Consider the following 22,238-nt stretch of genomic DNA (forward strand, 5'->3'; position numbering starts at 1 on the left):
TTTAAATAATTGAGCATTAAATAACAATAAAAGCCAAATAGCAGTTTTATAGTGATGCTGTTGCCAACAAGGTCTTAACTCAGGATTTTGCTCCCCTATCAAAGCTTATCTTTCTTCCTATTCTCAGCATTTGCCAGTAAAATGTTCTTAATAAACAATTTAAGCACCACAGACCATAATCTTAAATTGTTGTCTTACACAAATTCTACTATTCCTAGAGAAAGCTAACATTATTAACTTTTGCTGGCATCTGTGAAAGTGTTCTGAATTTCCAGACCATGTAATATTTGCCATTCATTTGTAGATCATAGCTTTTATAAAGCCAAACTTGGCTGTCTCTACATTTTTCTTAGATACTGAGGATTTTATTTTAAATAATGGGGCCTTATCTGAGGGATATAAAGTCACCTTTTAAACCTGGTGATAAACTGTAAGTCATTGGCCCATTTTTGTGTTTTAAGAACAAAAAGGTAAGGATCACTATCAATTTCTGACAACTTAGCAAGATTTTTACATGGAGTTTTGAAACATGTGGGTTTCAAGCAGATGTAAGATTTGGTCCGTTGTAGAAATAAAGGCTGAGAACTTAGAAATGTATCTTATTTACAACATGAGGCTTAAGAATACTCTTGTAATACAGAGGTTAAAAATATGAAATTTCCAGCCATAATGGTGTAGATTTATTAGCTGCAAAACCATTTGTGTAAGGTAATTAAAAATTGGGTTCTAATCTTTCTGTATTCATTACCTCTCCAATGATATTTCATGATATTTCTTGCTCAGCAAATAAAATTTTTTAAATACAAAGTTTATATTCAGTATAATAACTAAAGTTTTATATATTATTTCACCTATTCCTCAGGGGCATGCTATCACCTCTTCATCTTTACTATGCTTTGTGTTTTATTTTTACATTTATTTGCACTTTTTCCTATTTCAAATAGTACAGAATAATATCTCACTGTCATAATTTTTGGGAAGATTAGAAAAAGAACGTTTATAACAATTCATTAAGTAAGGCATTGCTTTTCATACTTTAATTACAACAATGATATAGCAGTTACGAGCACTGAGTAAAATGTCCCTGGATGTAGTTGCCAAAAGAGCTAATAAGATATGAAACTGCCTTCATAGAAGCACATTGTCTTTAAAGAATGGAGTATCACATGTTCTGTGTGAGTTATGCCTCGATACCCTTTGTTCAGTTCTGAAAGTGATACCGAAAAAATAACAACGTGGAGTGAAGTCACAAGATACTAACCAGGCCGTGATGGAATTAAAATTCGGCCACATGAAGAGGGTGGAAGTTGGTGAATGGGGATACATGGGGCATTATTTAATAGCCATCTTTATATGTCTGAAACACTTTCAGCAGAATTTAACACACATATGGGAACCTTCATGTCAGAAGTAGAAGAAAAGGTAGAAGTTATAAGGAGGCAGAGTCTCCTCAAGAAAGTTTTCAAAATGATCAGATCTATCAAAACTGGAACGTAGTATTCTAATAATGCAAGTATCCAGAGATGTGTTGAGAATGCTGTCAATAGGGTTCGAAGCTCTAATTGAGAACTTTACTAGACGATTTCTCAGCCTCTTCCAACTCTGCAAGCCTATGACTTCTATTTGTCTTAAAGCTGGTTTAAATTTACACAGAGAGAGACTCATTGGTGCCAGTAATAGTTCAAGATTAACCAAAAATTACGCTTGTTGGAAAAATGTCTAAAAATGTTGATACCAGATTTGGAGGTTGTTGTGGATGTGTCCTGTACTGCTCCCAGTTACCTTTGAAAATTACCGTTAATAAAGAGATACGCCATGTCCAAGATCACTCCCCCATTCCTTGGGGACCTGCATCTGATCACTAATTGAATTAGGAGTATACACACCCAGTCCCCTTATTTTAACTCAGGAAAACTATAAAACACTGTTACAGCATCAGAGTTCTTTGTGAAGTGGATTGAAGCCATAATCTGACTATGCTATAACCCATAATCACAACTTCCCAAATTCTCCTTTCTTCTCTTTACCTGAGAAGTGTTGATCCTTGGAGCCTTTCCTCATAAAAATTCCTGCACACTATTCTCCATCTGAGTTTGGTTCCTGAAAAAAAAATGAGGTGGAAGTTAGAATTTGGTTTTAAAGGTTGGATTACCTGCTTTGCTGGCAATAAGGATATCAAGAAAATAAGCCAATAAGATGCTGGGTGAATTTACAGTACAGAGTAGCCATGTAAATTTAAAACATAGGATGAGGATGTCTGGGATTAGTGCAGTTGAGAATCTTCTTTTACCAAATTCTGCTAAAACCTCTGTGTCTGCTGAAATAGAGTTCAATGCTTCATCATTTTTGAAGTCTTTTTACAGTCCCTGTAGGACAACCCTTGCCCCCTCAGAAAATTCCCCTACTTTCCTTCCTAACCACTAAGGCCACAACTAGATTAAATCACCACATAACAAGGTCAAGGACGTCCTGAACTTTCTAAGAAAGGAAAAATAAACGACCATGAAAATACTATAGCACCTAGAAAATATGTAGTAGAAGGATTCAGAAGACATTAAAACTGTATTCTGCAGATGTTCAATGGGGGCAGAAAAGGGTGGAAGAACATAAGCTGAGTAAAAAAGCATTTCTTAATATGGAAGCAAGTCCTCAACCCTCAACATACAGGAGTTTCCACCCTTGCTGCAACCCCTGTGAGACATTGCTAACAAACTGCAGAGATAGCTGACTGTTAGAAGCTTGGACAAAATGATCAGCCAAAGTAGAAAAGCCAGGAATGCCATGGTAGACAGTGGAAGAAATGGATTCAGAGTTAAGAGAAGCAGGCAATCTCAAGTGGATAAACTATATAAGAACTGAAAACACATTCAAATGACTGTCTGGCTACAAGAGCTCCCAAAGGTCATTGTTTACCAAGAGCGTAAAGAACTCGGTGAGAAGAACTCCAGCCTCACTGTGAAGCTTGATGGTGACTGTACTCTGTAGACCAGGAAGACCATAGGAAATATTGTTACCAAACTGGGATCAGTAACAGCAGTGAGGATGATAGGGTCCCTTAATAATAGAGGACATGTGTGAGTTTCAATTGTCAAAGGCAGTAGCAAGATAAGAATGACAGCCAGAGGCAATAACTTGCACAAAAGTATAAAAATATTTATTAGAACCAAGATAGAAAGGCAGCCACTATGGATTTTACTCAATCTCTGTGACCAGAACAAATCAAAAATAGATTATTAGAATAATGATAAGTAAAATATCCCTACTTCTTTCCTGTTTTTAGATCTGAATCACATTTCTGACCCAGAACTACTGATGGAAGGAGAGGACAGATCCCCAGGAGAGAGTACCATGCTGCACCATCAGTAAGAATGTCCCTAGACTTTTTCCAAAGGTATCTATGACTATTTACTCAGGTCACAATACACTGGAGAAATGGGACTACCCAAGCATTGTGGAGACTGCCAGACCCAGGGTCAGAGTTGATGTTGATACCCAAGAACTAAATGTATCATTGTTGCCCCCCAATTAGAATGGGGGCAAGTGGGAACCAGGTAACAAATGGAGTCTAGTCTAGGTCTAGTTCACAATGACTATGTGAACTAGAAATAGATATTTCTGTCACCAGGTTCATAGGTAAAGTGAGTATGTTTGGTATCAGGCAGAATTCCCGTATTAGTTACTTGACGTTTGGAGTAACAATTTTTGTCGTAATAGCCTATGAAACTGATATAGATTCATGTCTACTTTAAGAATAAAAGGAGTACTGTGCTAATTAGGCCTATCATATTCAATTCATTAATCTAACCCTTGCAAAAATCAGATGAATCCTGTGAGATGACAGTAAATTACTAATCAAAATGGTACTCTAATTGCAACTGTTTTGTCAAATACACTTTGACAAGGGTAACTTTGGTCAAGTCAACTAACACAGTCTCAGGTACATGGTATGTGACCATTGATCTGGCCAATGTAATTTCAATCTCTATGGAAAAGACTGGAAAGAATTAAATTCACTAGTAACAGACAACAGTACAAACTTATAATATTGTTCCATGGCTATCTTAACCCTCAGCTTTCCACATAATCTCTTCTGATGGATCCAGAACTGATGGACATTCAGTAGAATGTCCTATGGGTCCACTATATAACATTGTACTAATCAGACCCAGAAAGAAACAAGTGGCAAGTGGGTTGGAGGCCTTGGAAAGACACAGGCACTTTAGAGAGTGAGACATACATTCTGTCAAGAGTTAAGATACTACCACATTAATACAATAATTTTTAGAGGACCAGTAGTTTATGGTATCCCAGGACACACCTTAAAAATAAGAAACAATTAGCGCGTCCTGAAGCTTTCATCTTAAAGAAGGAAGCACCATTCCTGATAGGCCACATTCTGGAAGATTTCTCTGGCTATTATACAGATTGACATGAATAACTGCAAAGTTTTAGTAGCATACTGTGCAGGAAAAAGGCTTTTTAGCAATCCAGGTTTTCACATTTTGGTGTAAGTGACAATAAGCTTGGGTAATTTAACCTGACAGATCTTTTGATCTTAGGAATATCTGTGATAGAAAAAGACATTATGTAGGGATTATGTAATGCTTAATGGGAAAATTATAATGTAGTATGCTGGGACTCCAGAGCAAGGCCATGCTATCTGCAAAGTAGAACTAAACTTAACTTTCAAATAACAGTTCCTGATGTGATACTGGCTCTGCTAGAGATGCATTATAAGATGCCAAATGAATGTAGCTGGAAATGACCAACCGGAGCTACGGTCTGTCAACCACACCACTATTTGAGAGCTTATAGCAAGGCAAGGGTAGAAGCTGAGAGATTGGTAAAGAGGCTATTATAGCAATTCAGGGAGGTAAAACTGGTGGTGTTAAGAAGTGCTCAGATTCCGGATATAACTTGAAGATACAGAGCTGACAAAGCATGCTGGTGGATTGGATGTGTGGTGCGATGGAAACAGAGGAGCCAGGATGACGAGAAGATTTGGGGCCCGAGCGAAATGATTGGCCATGTCCTGAAATATCAAAGAATGTGAGAGGAGATTTGTGAAGGACCAGGGCAATGGTGGAAAGAAAGTTATTTAAGGCTCCGTTTTAGGCAGGCTAAATTTGAGACACATATTAGACATTTAAGTTGAAATGTCAAATAAGCAGTTGATAAACCAGTGTAGAGTCAAGGGGATAGGTCCAACCTGGAGAAATACAGTTGGTATTATTAGCATATAGATGATATTTAAAGCTGTGAGTCTGTATGAGATCATTAAGGGAGAATGCATAGCTAGAAAAAAGTTCAATGACGGGGTGTTAGAACAGTCTCACTTTTAGAGGTCAGGGAGTTGAAAGGGAGCCAGTATCAGAGCTAAGAGAACAAGGTCAAGAGCAGGAATGAAGACAAAGACAGAATGACGTTTTATCCTGAAACAAGTAAAGAAAGTGTTTCAAGGAGGAATGAAAGATTAACCATGTTGCAAGAGGCTACTAAGTAAGTTGATTCTATGTCATTATTCTGTTTCTTCAAATTTGTTTTACTTTGACATTTTTCATTTCAATTTTTTCTTATTAGGACCCATTTTACCTCATTTCATCAGTTTTGCATCCTTGCTCACTTTTGTATTCCTCCTGAACTGTTATGATATTGCTTCAAATACAGTAGTGTTTGGCAGCCCATGTCCTCTGAATTATAAGAGCTCTCTTTCTGATTTGTAAACACAAGCATAAGACCTATCACAATTTGGACTCTGACCTTGTATTTCCTCCAAAGAATTCACAGTTCTTTTTAGACATTACCTCATTACTCCTAAGGTATAAGTACAGAGACATTAAAATTTATTTGGAAGTACATGTGAAGAATTAATTGTATAAAATAGGCCATGAAGAATGTTTAAACTAAATAAAATAAATTTTTCTTTTCTTTTTCTTTTTTTTTTGAGACGGAGTCTTGCTCTGTCACCCAGGCTGGAGTGCTCTCAGCTCACTGCAAGGTCCGCCTCCCGGGTTCACGCCATTCTCCTGCCTCAGCCTCCCGAGTAGCTGGGACTACAGGCACCCGCCACCTCGCCCAGCTAGTTTTTTTGTATTTTTTTAGTAGAGACGGGGTTTCACCGTGTTAGCCAGGATGGTCTCGATCTCCTGACCTCGTGATCCGCCCGTCTCGGCCTCCCAAAGTGCTGGGATTACAGGCTTGAGCCACCGCGCCCGGCCTAATAAAATAAATTTTTCTATAGACAAAGTCTTATGCTTTTCATAAGCTCCTATATGTAATTAGTCATAGAAGTAACACAGAATGGCTTTTTGAAATATCAATCCAGATAACTCAACAAGAAAAAGATTTAGAATGTTGTGCTTGCTTTAAATAGGCACAGCATAATATCAACATAATCATCACCATCTTCATCAGTATTATCTATGAGAAACCTTAGTCAGTGTCAGCACTGTGCTAAGCACTTAAAATTATTATTTCTATGATAAGAGCCACTATTAAACCAGTGATAGAATTGTCCACCTTAAAATAAGGAGTTCCAGGCTCAGAGACTGTAGGAAACTTGCTGAAGGTCACTTAGATAAAAGTGATGGGCATAAAATGTGTAACCATATAACCTAATAATAATAACGATGATGCCTAAATTTTGCTTTTAAAGGAAGAGCTAAGTTTCTTGCAAATAGTATCATGGAAGTTGAAAGGAGAAATCCGGATGATAGTTTAAGCATACGGAATAAGAAACAGACCAAGTACTTGAAATTAAAAGCTGATTATTTGGAAAAATGAATAAAATTAGTAAGTATCAAGCAAAATTAAAAAAGGAAATAAATAAAATGTCTATATTTCTATCTATCTAAGCTAAAAACAAAAGGAAAAATTGCCCAGAGCTAGAAAATAAAATTACAGACTAACATCATTTATTAAAATAGATTCAAAAATCTAACACAATAAAAATGGCAAAGCATATGATTAAATATGCACTTTGAATTAGTCCCTTTAATTGACAGTGCTTGAGTTAATTTTGCCTTGTTTTCCTATTGCTAAGAACATTCTTTTTACCTGCCCCTTCTAAGTATTATTTTGTTATTTATTTCCTTTTTTTTAAAATTTGTTTATTATTCCCTTGTTCAAGGCAATTCTATAAATTTTATTTCCACAGGAAACAGTGAACTATAGAATAATTTTGAGCAAGAAAGTGACCTGACTACATTTGAGCTTTACCAGGAGCATTCTGCCCTTGGCATGCAGAATGCATTCCAATGGAAGAAAATGTACTAGAAAACCAGTTAGAATGCTTCTGTGAGATAAACAGTAAAGAATACAGGGATCCTTACAATGTGTGTGATTACCAAAATAAGGTAAACGCTGCAGACGTAACTGTTTAGTTAAAACTAAAACTTTCCTCCATAATATAGGTATTTCTAAAGAATCTACAAATAAAATTAATGTCAAAATTAGAGAAATGTATTATGTAAATAGTGTTAACTTTTTGAGTGCTACTAGCAATATAAATTGTGCTTAGAATTATTTAGTAGAATTACTAAGTGAATACAATCAGCTTTACAAGTAGAAAAATATTGAAACTATTTTTTTCCATATAGGTTTAATAATAGTTCATTGTAAAATGTAATGTGGAAAATACACAAAACACCATTTTTTTATATTTATATAAATATAAGTAAAATATAAGAACATAAATTTAGTCAGTAAATATATAGCTATCTTAATAAAATAAAATCAAAAGAAAGTAGAAACCCTGCATAAGTAAAACCACAGCATTTCACTAAAAAAGTTAAGAAAATTTACTAAGCAGAGAGAAGCAGTCTTCTGATGGATAACTTTCTTTAAAATTAGGTGTTTGTGTTAGTAATAGCATAAACAAATGAAATTTTATGTATAAAATTGTTTCTCTTTTTAGAAATAAATTTCATGTTTATAGTTTGAAAAAATCATTTTATTATAACAGTTATTCATGCATGTTTTAAGTAGATATCTAAATGATATATATTTCTAATATTAAATAATTTTGTTTTGATGACTGCCATGGTCATTAATAACTTCAGTTAGCTTGTAGAACTAAAGATGACTCAGGTCTTCTATGCTGCGTGGAACAGAGTGGTTAAAAACATAGGCTTTAGAGTCAGATAAGCCCAAGATCAAATCCTAGTAGTGTCATTAATGAGCTTAATGGCCTTGGGTAATGTTACAGGTTGAAATGTGTCCCCCAAAAAGATACGTTGAAGTCTTAACATTTGGTACCTTTGAATGTGGCCTTATTTAGAAATTGGGTTTTTGCAGATGTGAGTAAATGATGATGAAGTCATTAGGGTGGGCCCTAACCCAGTAAGGCCTTAGAAGAGGGGAAGAGGCACAGAGACAAATGCTGGACAGAGAGCAGAATGCCATGTGATGACAGAGTCAGAGACATAAACAGTGTGTCTACAAGACAAGGAATGTTAAAGATTGCTAGCAACACCAGAAGCTAATAGGAAAAAAAAATTCTCCCTAGAGCTTCTAGAAAGAGCATGGGCCTACAGGCACCTTGATTTCAGAATTTTATTTAGCCCCCAGAACAGCGAGACAATACATTTCTTGTTCTAAGTCAGTCAGTTTGTGGTAATTTGTTACAGCAACTCTGTAAAATTAATATAGTTAAGTAACTTAACTTACTCATGTTTCAGGTTTTTCCCTCTTTAAAAGAGACATAATAATTCCCATTGAGTATTTAGTATCTCTGTAGTCTGAATTTCCTCATCAGCAAAATAGGAATAATAACATGCTTGTCATAATGTTGTAAGAATTAAATGAGAATTAATATGTGTAAAGCACTTACACCTGTACCTGACACATAGAAAATTTTCCTAAGTATTTGTCATTTTATTATTAAATTTGATAACCCATGCAATGTGACTAATATAGTGCTTAAAACATATAAGTTTTTGTTAAATATCATTAACTGTTCTGACTAAATAATAAAGTTATATAAAATACTTACAATGTGCCTCAGGCATAGCAAGTTTTCAATAAATGTATGCTATTATAATTACTTTTGAAAATAAAATAATTTATCCTTTAAGTTATTATTTAAGTTTCTGGTGAAACTACAAAATTAATCTTTAAAACACTGAAATGAATTGTTTCACACTAAGTACTTCATTCCTTCATGAGTTCTCAACTCTGGATGTCTGTTGGTCTAAATTTAAAAAAGTTAAAACCATGTAGCAATTTTAGTTATTCTTAATGGAAGCAAAGATTGGAATGCTTCAACTACAATTCAAAGGAACACATTTGTCTAAAAATATTTATGAAAAGTTTATCAGTGTCAAGAATTGTGTTACTTTGGGGGAGGAAATAAAGTAAATATGATACCAGTGACTACTAATTAAAAAATGATGAGTATCCTGCAGGGGTGAAAAAAAGGTGCACTGTGAACACATAGCAGGGGGAGCTAATTTAAAATGGGCAGCAGACAAATATTTCTAGAAGAGGAGATATACTATTGGGAAAAAAATTAAGAATATATATCACAGATATTAATTTCCTAATTTAAAGAATTATTATAATTATGCAAAAGATTGCCTTGCTTTAGGAAATAAACATTAAAGTATTTATGGGAAAAGGTATCTTACTGTACCCAAAGCTTACTTTAAACTAGTTCAATAAGATATTATATCTCTACAGTAATGCACTGCAGAATGATGTTTTAGACAACTATGGACTGCATATACAATGGTGGTCTCATAAGCTTATAAATCTATGTTTTAGTGTATGTTTTCTATGTTTAGATATGTTTAGGTACACAAATATTTTATCATCTTGGCATAATTGCTTACTGTAGAATGTACAGTAACATTCTATACAGATTTGTAGCCTAGGAGCCATAGGCTACACCGTATAGACTAGGTGTGTAGTAGGCTATACCAACTTGGTTTTTGTAAGTACACTCTATAATGTTTGCAAAACAAAACTGCCAAAGAGCAAGTTTCTCAGAAAGTATCTGTCATTAAGCAATGTATGACTTTATATGCATATATAATACATACATACAGTATATAAATACATATATATAATATCTGTATATTAAATAGAAAAAACAAAAATATGGGGAAAATATTAACAATATAGGGAATCTGGGTAAGGCTGTACTATAATTATTTGTGTTACTTTTGAAACAATTATATACATTAGAATTTATGTAAAAATGGTGGGATAATCATGAATATGTCATAAAAGAATAGAAATCTAATATGAAACAGAGTTGTTCTGCTCTGTCACTTAGATTATTAGTTATTTTTGATGACCAGTTTAAAGCATGGTTTACACAGGATCTAGCCTTCATAATTTGGGAATAAATGAGAAAACTGGACTACAGATATTTCCTTCGAAAACCTGTCCTCAAACACAATTGACTTGGAAAAGCATGAGTATTTTTACATTTTTTTTCCAAACAATAGAACACTTACAAATGCAAATGAAATACAAGGTTTATTTAAATTAATAGTTTCTCAGCCTTATTCCATTTAATTCATACATAGTCACTTGGCTTATTACCTTCCATAGCTCTATAGAGATGATCAAGAAAATATATGCAGGTAAATATTACTATATTGCTTTAAGGAGCTATAATACTGAAGAACATTGATTTGAGTCATTTTTGTTTCCATAAACAGAGTTGCCTGATAGATTGTTTTGAAAATCTGTTTATTTGTTTTAGGGAAAATTTTTTCTACTAGTGTTACAGATACAGTATGCACCACCAGATGCTATTTTTGTGTAATGATTTTCTACTCTTAATAACCTACGTAGTACGTTTAGAGTTGGAAAGCTGCCAAATTGACTCTAATTTAAATTTTCATATTATAAGTGAATATCTTGGTAAGTATCATAAATCATCCTGTGAAAATATCAATGCATCCAAAGCCACACTAAAACCATTTAAGTCCAGAGAACACTAGGTCATGTTAAACAAAGTGTACTCAGTCAGCAGATCAAAGCAAGTTCCAATTATCTTTAGATAAACTCAACTAAACTTTCAAAAAATATGTGCATCAAACATCATACTTCATCTATCCACAAGATACATTTTTTTTTAATCACTGGTGTATATATACTCTCATTTATTAAGAGGTATATTTTGAACAATAAATCTGCCTTTCATATAGTGCCACTCATGCAAAGTCCTATATATCATAAGCTGAAGTCAAACTTTGCCAATTTATAGTACAAGGAAGTGGGCTACTCTGCAGTAGCAGTATATTTAATTGGCAGTGAAAGTATTCAGCAAGTCAGGATCCTTTTTTCTCAGCAACAGTGAAACACCTCCATTCAAATAAATTAATACTCTTATCTCAACTGATTTGTTTGGTAGGAGACGTAAGAAAAAGATGGAGCTGTAAATTAATTTTGAAATGTATCAACTGCATTAATTATTATTTTTATTTATTTCTGAGTGTTTTACTACCCTAAAACTTAGTGACATAAAACAACAACTATTCACTTGCTCAGGATACCAGTGATTGGCAACATTGGAAGGGCTCAGAGGGCATGGCTCATCTCTGCTTCTCATGGGGTGTCAGCTGGACTCATTCATGCTGTTGTGGGTCAGTTGGTAGGTCATCTGGTTGGTCCTGGATGACTTTCATTGCTTGCAACTGGCTGGCACTGTCAGCCAGGATATGTCAATACCATCCACATTCTATGTCCAGCAGGCTACCATGGACTTTTGTAGTACAGCATCTGATTTCTAAGAGGGCAAGAGAGAAGCTAGACAGCCTCTTGAGTCCTGGATTTAGGAAGCATATCATATTACTCTATTATTCTGTCGGTAAAGCAAGTTACAGGGCCAGCACATATTAAGAGGAGGAGAAATTGACTTATCCTTTTTATGGGAGTAATTGCAAAGTCATATCATAAAATGCATATAATAGTAATGAGGGAAATTGTGGCAGTGACATATAAGGACAATAAAATCATTTCAGGTACAAAGCATCACTAGGCCTTTGGACTTGAAGACCCAAACAAACAAAACAAAACAAAACAAAACAAAACAAAAACCCCCAAACCAAACCAAAACAAATGAAAACATTAGTGAGAATTCAAATGGCCCATTAACCATCTCAACCTCATTTTTCAAACTATATTGTGGACACAGGAATTAGTTACTTCCAGAGGACAATTTGCATTGTGTATCAAAAGCTTTAATACAAACCTATCAGCACAACAATTGTACTCCTAGAAATAGATCAAGAAAGTAATTATGGATATGTACAAAGATTTTGCTACAATTACAATCATTGCAGCCTTAATAATGTAAGAAAAATAATTCTACAAACCACTAATAAGTGATGGGTTGTACAGATTTTTGCAAAGCAATACTAAAGTGCAGTTTACTAACTGGAGTAATTATGTTACTCAGGATATTGAGTCAGCTACTTTTATGGACAGTCCAAATAACATGAATGACATGGAAAAAAATTACAATGTATTATTGAGTGAAAAAAAGCTGTGTATGGCAGAATCATGGTTTCATTTTGTATAATATAATTAATATATACTATATATACTCATATCAAGATATAGTCAACATTGATTATCTCTCTAGATGGACACATTCTTTGTTCTTAGGAACATGGCATTCTTTTAAAAGGTATAAAATGCTTTTTAAAAAGTTATTCTTTTAAAGGCAAAAAGTGAATATATCATAAGTACATTAATGCAAAACAGAATTCTAGTGCCCTATCAGCCTCACTTTTATAAAGCAATCCTCTATCTTCTCTGTGCTTTGAATTCAGCACAACAGTAATGACTGAGGAACAACCACACTATGTTTTTCTCTGGATCTTTTTTGGTTGGACTATATCACAATAGAAGAAGAAATATGTTTTGGCTGGTTCAATCTCTTTAATTGAAGCAGATTTCAGAATGCGATTCATCAATTTGGAAATCTAGAATCCAGTTAAACTGGTTCAGGGCTGCTCACTCCTTTCTTGGGCATCTTAATTCCTTTAACATAGGCTCCCATTAATGACTTGCTGCATTTTTGAAAAGACAAAAAAGAGTTAAAATGTATGTTTTGGTTTGAAATAGGACAAAAACACTTCAACTCACCCCTAGCTCTGATTTAAACTGGAAGATATCCTAAGAACTTCATGAAGCAGCAAATTGAGAGGGTTGCCAGCAATGGACAAACATCTGCTGGTTGAAAAGATCTGACCAGAATTAGAGTAGTGACTTTTCTGACTGAGTCCTTTAGTATACCTAGTGGCTGAACCCTGTGATATCCATTTATTGGACCATCAGATTTCATTGAAAGGCTGGAAATGTAAACTCATAATAGATTTGTTTCTTTACCAACAGCTTAATTATGATAACTTCATCATGTTAACAAACTGAATTACATTTGTTATCCCTGCACTTACCAAGGCCTAACAGCTAAATAGTCTATCAACATAGACTATGAAATGAAAACATGTTTTCATTTCAACCCTACTATTCCAAGTGGATGTGATTTGACTATAAATTAGCTGCAGGCATCCACCTGCCCAACTCAAAATTATTTTTATGTTTAAGTAAAATGGTGGTCTATCAATTTAACCTTTCATAAGCAAAGAAAGACAAATTTGACTTCTTGTCTGCATTCACTAGTAGGTTTACGTTTTTCTTTCTCAAATATTCATGGAAGCTCCAATTAGTATTTTAAATTTTCTGTGAATTTGTAATGAATGAGTCGAGTTTGCATGGCAACCAGTGGCCAGCTAAGACCCTCAAAAGAGATTTTTTCTGTTCCTGCTGAGAGTGTAATAATAGGGTCAGGTTTATATTTGAATGGTTCTCTCTTTTGGAATAAATTATAGTTGTGCATTTTAGTCTAAATTTAACTAAAAGAAAATTTGCTTTGCCTTTATATGTTGAACAATAACCAATTTGACTTTCACCTGCTAAGATGGTTCAGTATCCTCATTGTACGTACTATGAGGGTAATAGTATGAGGAAGACTCAAAATGTCAACCACGATAGAAGAACCAGCATTATGAAAGTATCTCAGTTTCCATAGAAATATCATGGGCTACTGGGTGGAACAGGTATATGAAGGAATAAATAATTATAAAATTAAGCAAAAGATGTTTTTCTTAAGTCCGGCAATGTGTCTTGACAATAAAATATTTATGGAATGTGTCCTGGTGATTGCAGATTGGTTTTGAAAATTGCAAAACTTAGAAGTGACGTCCACGGGCTAACTCACTCATTTTATACAAAAACAGTATGTTTAAACAAACATTTCCAAATAACTTAGGATCATGGTTAGTTTTTTTTTTTTTTTTATTTTCCTATGTGTTGCTAAAATTAGTTCCTCCTTTTAGGCTACATTTTTGGTCTAAATTTTTGCTCTACTTCACAACTCTGTGCATTTGTATGTGGTCTAAATTTTCCTATGAAGATACTGGGATATTGAAGATATTTTCTATCTAGATATATCCTAGATTCAACATCCAAAAGACACTGATTTAACAGAATATAAAAGAAAAATTATATTACCATCTCAATATGTGAATAACAGTAATTTGATAGTAATATTAATTCCAGATTTTTTTATGTAGCAAAGTTGGAACAGAATGAAATAACAGAACACAATACCCATTAAAACCCTATAGGGCTGTACAACAATGTGAATATATTTAATGCCATTAAACTGTACACTTAAAGGGTAAGTTTCATGTTATGCATATTCTAGCACCATAAGAACATTAGATAATTTTTAAAGGTAACTGTGGGAGGATATAAATACTTACATCAGTAGCATATACTTAGAATTATGTACTAACCTATTTTGAACACTTTGACCAAAATTCAAATATTAATACATGTTTTTAGCATGATACTTTAACCAACAAAATCTGTCCTACCTCTCAAAAATTTTTGCCTATATCCTAATTCCTAGAGTCTATAACTGTTACATTATTTGGGGAAAAAAAAGGTCTTTATACATACAATTAAATTAAGAATTTTTAGAGATTGTTCTGAGTTATCCAGTGGACCTTCAATCAAATGACAGGGTTCCTTATAAGAAACCCAAAAGGGAGATCTGACAGAAATCAGAGAAAAAGGCAACGTGACCATAGAAGCACACAATTGGAGCAATGCTGCCAGAAGTCAAGGAGGGCCTGGAGCTACCAGAAACTAGAAGCAAAAAAAAGAATCTCCCCATGGAACCTTTGGAGAAAACGTTTCTATACACAAATAACAACCTAGCTAAAGAAAAGGAAAGAAAATAATCGCATATATGATAGAATAAAACAAATATCTAGGAATACATTTAACCAAGGAGGTGAAAGATTTGTACACTGAAATCTATGACAGATTTTTGGAAGAAATTAAAGACACAAATAAACTGAAAATATTCTGTGTTCATCAGTGGGAAGAATCCATATTGTTAAAATGTTATACTGCCCAAAGCAATATACTTAGGGCAGTATAGACTTAAGTATACAAGTATACAATACAACTTAACACAATCCCTATCAAAATTCCAATGGAATTCTTCAGAGAAATACAAAACGATTTTCAAAAATTTGTATGAAACCACAAAAAAGCCCTGAATAGCCAATGCAACATTGAGACAGAAAAACAAAGCTGGAGGTATAATACTTCCTGATTTAAACTTTTATTACAAAGCTATAGTAATCAAAGCAGTATGTTACAGGCGTAAAAATCACACAGACCAATGGAACAGAATAGAGATCTCAGAAATAAATCCAAAAGCATATGTCAATTAGTTGACACTTATATGCCAACTAATTTTCGTCAAGTGCACTAAGAGGACATAATGGGGAAGCAGTCTCTTCAATAAATGGTGTTGAAAAAACTGGATTTCCACATGCAAAGGAATGAAGTTAGACCCTTATCTTACATCATACATGAAAATTAACTCAAAGTGGATAATATAGCTGTATGTAAGAAATGAAATTGTAAAACTCCTAGAGGAGAACATAGGGGAAAAGCTCCTGGACACTCCCTTGGCAATAATTCTTTTGGATGTCACATCAAAAGCTCACGCTACAAAATTAAATAAATAAATGAGACTCCATATAACTAAAAAGCTTCAGCACAGCAAAGTGAACAGTCAACAAGATGAAAAGGCAACCAACACATGGGAAAATATAATTGCATACCACATACCTGATAAAGGGTTAATATCTCCAAATTTATAAAGACCCCTTACAACTCAATAGCTGAAAAACACATAACCCAACTGTAAATTGAGGAAATGACTTGAATAGACATTTCTCCAAAGAGGATATTAATGCCCATCTGAGGAACAACCACACTCTATTTTATGAAAAAGTGCTTAATATCACTAATCAGAAAGGAATTAAAAATCAAAACCACTGAGCTATCACCTCACACCCTTAGATGGCTCTTAGAAAAACAACAAGACCGGGAGCGGTGGCTCATGCCTGTAATCCCAGCACTTTGGGAAGCCAAGGCAGGTGGATCACTTAAGCTGAGGACTTTGAGATCAGCCTGGGTAAATGGCAAAACCTCCATCTCTACAAAAAATGTAAATATTAGCCAGACATGGTGGCACACACTTGTAGTTCCAGCTACTCTGGAGGCTGTGGTGGGGGGAATCACTTGAGCACTGGAGTCAGAGGTTGCAGTGAGCTGAGATTGCATCACTGCACTCTAGCCTGGGCACTGGGAATGAAATCCTGTCTCGGAAAAAAAAAAAAAAAAAAAAAAAGAAAGAAAGAAAGAAAGAGAAAGAAAGAAAGAAAGAACGAGGACAAGACATAAAAATGTTAGTGAAAGTGTGGATAAAAGGGAACTCTAGAGCACTGTTGGGAACGTAGATTGGAAGAGCCATTATAAAAAAAAAAAAAAAAAGTAATGAAGTTTCCTAAAGAAATTTGAACTAGAACTACCATATGAGCCAGCGATCCCTCTCTCCTGGGTATATACTCAAAGGAAATGAAATCACTACCTTTAAAGATATCTGTATTCCAATATTCATTGCGACATTATTCACAATAGCTAAAATATGAAAAGAACCTAAGTGTCCATCAACAGAAAAATGAATTTTAAAAAATGTATACACACACACACACACAAATACATGAGCATGCACACACACACACACACACACAGTGGAATATCATTCAGCCTTACGAAAGAAGGTGATTTTATCATTTGCCACAACATAGATGGAACTGGCGGATGTTATGATAAGTAAAATAAGCCAAAGAAAAACAGTATTGCAAAATCTCACTTATATGTGTAATATATATTTTAGAAAACCTTAAAGGGAAACAAAATCAAAATCAATTTTACCATAGGCTAATCCAAATAATCAAGAGTTAAAGTTCCTATAGTATATTTCTGGTCACAAAATCATCACCACATTTCTAAATAAAGATCCAAAGCGCTTCTAATATTAAACAATGAAGTGAATGTAAGCTATCCATACATTTAAGAAAGATTGATAAACACAGGTAAGATAATTCTTTACCAATTATTCCAGTTTAGAATCATGGGTAGCGGGAGCCTATCCCAGCAGCTCAGGTGAAAGGTGGGAACTAGCCCTGGAGAGAATGCCACTCCATTGCAGGGTGCCCTCACCCACACGCCTATACTCACTCAGACTGGGACCATTTAGATGCACCAATTAACCTAATGTACACATTTTGGGGTTGTGGGTGGAAATAAAAATACCCAGAGAAAGCCCATGCAGACATGAGGAGAATGTACTAATTCCATACAGACAGTGGCCCCAGCCAGAAATGACATTAGCTGAGGACCTGCTGTGTAAGTATTTTTTAGCTACTTGTTTTATATGTTACACCGGGACCTCCTACAAGCCCGAAAGTTACTGTGGCCTAACGCAGTCAGAAAGATACTGTTCAGACACTTTGGTCTAATCACATAATTAAGCATTCAATGTGTTTTTATTGATTGATTGCAAATTGGAGTCAACTAATTTCAAATTATGTCTGCCGGGGAGCTGCCTCTGAGCTTCAACACTACAAGTCTTTCAGTTTCCCTATTTAGTAACAACATTGCCTATGATTTCTTTCTTTTTTTTTTTTTTAATTTATTTATTATTATACTTTAAGTTGTAGGGTACATGTGCATAACGTGCAGGTTTATTACATATGTATACTTGTGCCATGTTGGTGTGCTGCACCCATCAACTCAAATCATTTACATCAGGTATAACTCCCAATGATCCCTCCCCTCCCCTTACATGATAGGCTGATTTGTGTGATGTTCCCCTTCCTGGAGATCAAGTGATCTCATTGTTCAGTTCCCACCTATGAATGAGAACATCTGCGGTGTTTGGTTTTCTGTTCTTGTGATAGTTTGCTAGAATGATGGATTCCAGCTGCATCCCACGTCCCACAAAGGACACAAACTCATCTTTTATGGCTGCATAGTATTCCATGGTGTATGTATTGCCACATTTTCTTAATCAGTCTGTCACTGATGGACATTTGGGTTGATTCCAAGTCTTTTGCTATTGTGAATAGTGCTGCAATAAACATGCGTGTGCGTAATGTGCTGGCATGACATATCCTTTGGGTATATACCCGTAATGGGATGGCTGGTCATATGGGTACTTCTAGTTCTAGATCCTTGAGAATGTCATGCATACTGTTTCATAATGGTTGAACTGGTTTACAATCCACCAACAGTGTAAAGTGTTCCTATTCCTCCACATCCTCTCAGCACCTGTTGTTTCCTGACTTTTAATGATTGCCATTCCTAACTGGTGTGAGATGGTATCTCATTGCATTTCTCTGATGGCCAGTGATGATGAGCATTTTTTCATGTGTCTGTTGGCTGTATGAATGTCTTCTTTTGAGAAATGTCTGTTCATATCCTTTGCCCACTTTTTGATGGGGTTGTTTGTGTTTTTCTTGTAAATTTGTTTGAGTTCTTTGTAGGTTCTGGATATTAGTATTATCTAATTAAGTACACTTGAGCCAAAACAAATGTTCTCTTTGTTTTAAAGGCATAGCCATGTTGCTTGCTGAGACTCAAAGAATAAAGCCTCTTAAAATTCGTCTGTTTTAGTTTGGAAGCTAATGACAATCAATAAAAAAAATAGCCACCAAATTATAAGTCACCATTTTTTTGCAAACATCCTATTCCTTCCTAGAGATAAAAATTTACAATTTTGTTGTAAACTCTGCATTCTCACCATAATTTATATGACTTCTGTGCTTTTGATGTGTCCTTTGCCAATGTCTTGATACACAACCATGACGATGTTGTATACCATTAATAAATGTTGGTGAAGTTGATTGGGTTTTCATTTAATTGATTGAGTTGAGGTTTTTATATCAAGCATTCCATATCAACATACATGAACATATAGAGAAGAGGCAGGAAATAGCTACATGCTCAGAGATTTAACAAGTGCACACAGAGTTGTGGTGTTGTATAATACCTGTGGTTGGGGAAGCACTTGCCACAAATGGCCTGAGTTGCTCTATAGTCTCTTTCTTTATTTCATAAGCCTTCACCAGTGTTTTCATCTAGAAAACAGACCATACCAGATAGCCAAAATCCCGCAACCATTCTTAGCATCAGGGAATGAAAAACTTTAATTACAAGAAAATGATAAAATACACCTCAACACCATTTCTGTTTGGAGTATTTTCAATAAAATACCACCTCCAATTCTCTCAAAAGTAATGAAAAGAAAGGTAGAAAAGTACTTGTACCTACTTGAATAACAGTTTTTTGTGTCACTTTATGAGCTGGTTTCTACGTGTTTATCTGCTTTATGTTTGGATGCAAAACCTTGACTCTGCAAGTTTACTATTTTAGGGTCTTCTCATTGATAGTGAATTCACTTTCGAGGCAGGTCCTTGAAATAAATGACTAAGATGGGTTATATACATCTTCTATTCCAGAAAGAAACATTGTATGGTTTCTTCTTAGCATTACTTCGGATTTTTTCTCTCCCACTTCTTCCAAGGTATTCCTGCATATATTGAAGCCTGTGGTGTGTATTTTTCTTCCTTTTTTTTTTTTTTTAGTTTTAAGTTCAGAGGTACATGTACAGGTTTGTTGCATAGGTAAACTTGTGTCATGGGGGTTTGCTATACAGATCATTTCATCAACAGGATAGTAAACCTAGTATCCATTAGTCATTTTTCCTGATCATCTCCCTCCTCCAACATAGACAGGAATAACACTAAATGGAGCCTATTGGAAGTGGAGGATGATGTGTATTCTTAAAGCATAGCTAGCATACACAATGTAGGGTGCAAACAGATTAACATATTGGGCATATAGAACCCCCAACTATACCATGAATAAAAATAAGAGACATTTATTAAGCCCTTAATTCTGAGTTAGCCATTTGTGACAATTAATTGAAAATTTATATGGAACCTTTATATGGAATATGAAGTTTTAAAAATATTATCTTCAAAACTGTGCTAAAATGTTCACTAAAAACTAATGTTCACTAAAAACTAATGCTACAAATCAAAATTAATTTTTGATCCCAATCACTTGGCACACTAAGTGACTGCACTAAAGGCTGTGCCATCTCACACCAGAATTTTTTTGAGTCTGGTTTCCTCAGATAGAAAATGAAAATACTAAACCTACTTAGCAAGGTGGTTGCAAAGTTGTTGCTAGGTATATGAAATATTTAATTTTTTAAAAAAAGACCATAGATGATGTGCAAGAAATCTAATATTACTAATTAAATTAGAATTAAATAAAAGTAAATACTCACATATTGTTGAGTATACAGAGTAAATGTAGGCAATTCATTCACAGAAATTACCATTTGGAATTGTATGCAAAAGACGAAGCTCACTCTTCTGAGAATATTTTCCTTTCATGTTCTGTTTCCTCTTATATATGTACCACTGTTCTCTTTTACATTCAGTAGGCACTAGGATGACTATTATGATAGATTTATTGACATACTTTCACGTTATTTTGTTAATTGACAAATAAAAACTGTACAGATTTATTGTGTACAAAAAAATCTGTGATTTCTGTAACTAGTCCTTCTCATTAGATCAGTAAACAGCTTGCAACTAAGTAACTGAGAGACTCTCAAGACAAACTAGAGAACACTGATAGTAGGCTTATCATATGCCAGGCACCATTCCAAGTGCTTATTTATATAGCACCTTTCCTTATGAAGCTCATACAAGAGGGTTTACGACAGACCCTAAATATTCTTTAATAAACATGCACTTGGTGAAACACATTATTTCAATGTTATAATTGAAGATATAGGAGACAAAAAATGGAGAAAGATGCAAAAGTTTCTCCTGAATAATGAGATCACAAGCAGAGAAATTTAGATTTGTTCTCTGAATTCATTTGTCTGAGTGCAGAAACAATTCTTACTGTCATTAGTGCCTAGCTGGCATGTGTCAGAGTAGTTACTCAGTGAATACTTGCAAATAAACACTGCTGGTTAAATCCTAAGGGAAGGTTTATAGACTTACATTTGCATGGAAACAAGTTATATTCATGCAGCAAGCAGCAATTTAAATTATTTCCTGGGAATTCAAATGTTACGGACACAGGGGCCCACTTACATTGTCTGCCTCTCTGCTTGGACTTAGAATAAGATAGGAATTGCATACAGTGTGTGTTGAATGAAAGTTCTTGGCTTCTGCGTGTATTTTCCTAAGGAAATAAAGAATGGCAAGGTGCAAAGATAAAATATTTTTATTTGGGTTTTCCTTAGGTCTTAAGGTCATATTCTTTGGAAACAGTACAAGCTTATAGAGAAAATAGCTCATGTCACCATTAGGAAAATCCATACATAAAAAATACATTCAGGAAAAGACTCTTGCTCCTTAATATTAATCTACTCTGAGTTAGTAACTTAATTTCATTCAAAAAATCAAAGAAAAATCACACCAATAAAGCCTGATGGTGGAGGTTTTCTGAACCACATAGAGAACAGTCTTACCTATGGCTATCCTTTCAAAATGTAATAACAAATGTTGAAGTATTGTTGGACTAGCAAAATATGTTACATTTTGGAGCACTAGAAAAGACTAGACTTGGAAAGTGAGTCACTTAGAAGCAGGGTCTTAATACTTACATACTTAGTCTGAGGATTTTCACCTGGAGCACATCACATTAGTTTCTCCAATCATTAGAGAGCCCAACATTTTTCTACTGAATTACTAAAACACATTTTTATATGCCCTGAATTACAAAAGCTCTCTTTGAAGATTGACATGCAAACAAGT

At 34.5% G+C, this 22,238-nt stretch overlaps 1 long non-coding RNA gene across 1 annotated transcript in view; it reads right to left on the reverse strand.

Moving 5' to 3' along the window:
* LOC116273718 overlaps positions 1-22,238 on the reverse strand; it is a 585,230-nt gene that overhangs the window by 320,181 nt on the left and 242,811 nt on the right. The window contains exon 2 of the long non-coding RNA XR_004182043.1: positions 2,028-2,100. This is a non-coding gene — a long non-coding RNA (uncharacterized LOC116273718). The remainder of the gene's footprint in view (positions 1-2,027; positions 2,101-22,238) is intronic.

Source organism: Papio anubis, chromosome 2 (genome assembly GCF_008728515.1).
Source record: "Papio anubis isolate 15944 chromosome 2, Panubis1.0, whole genome shotgun sequence".
Taxonomy (NCBI): domain Eukaryota; kingdom Metazoa; phylum Chordata; class Mammalia; order Primates; family Cercopithecidae; genus Papio; species Papio anubis.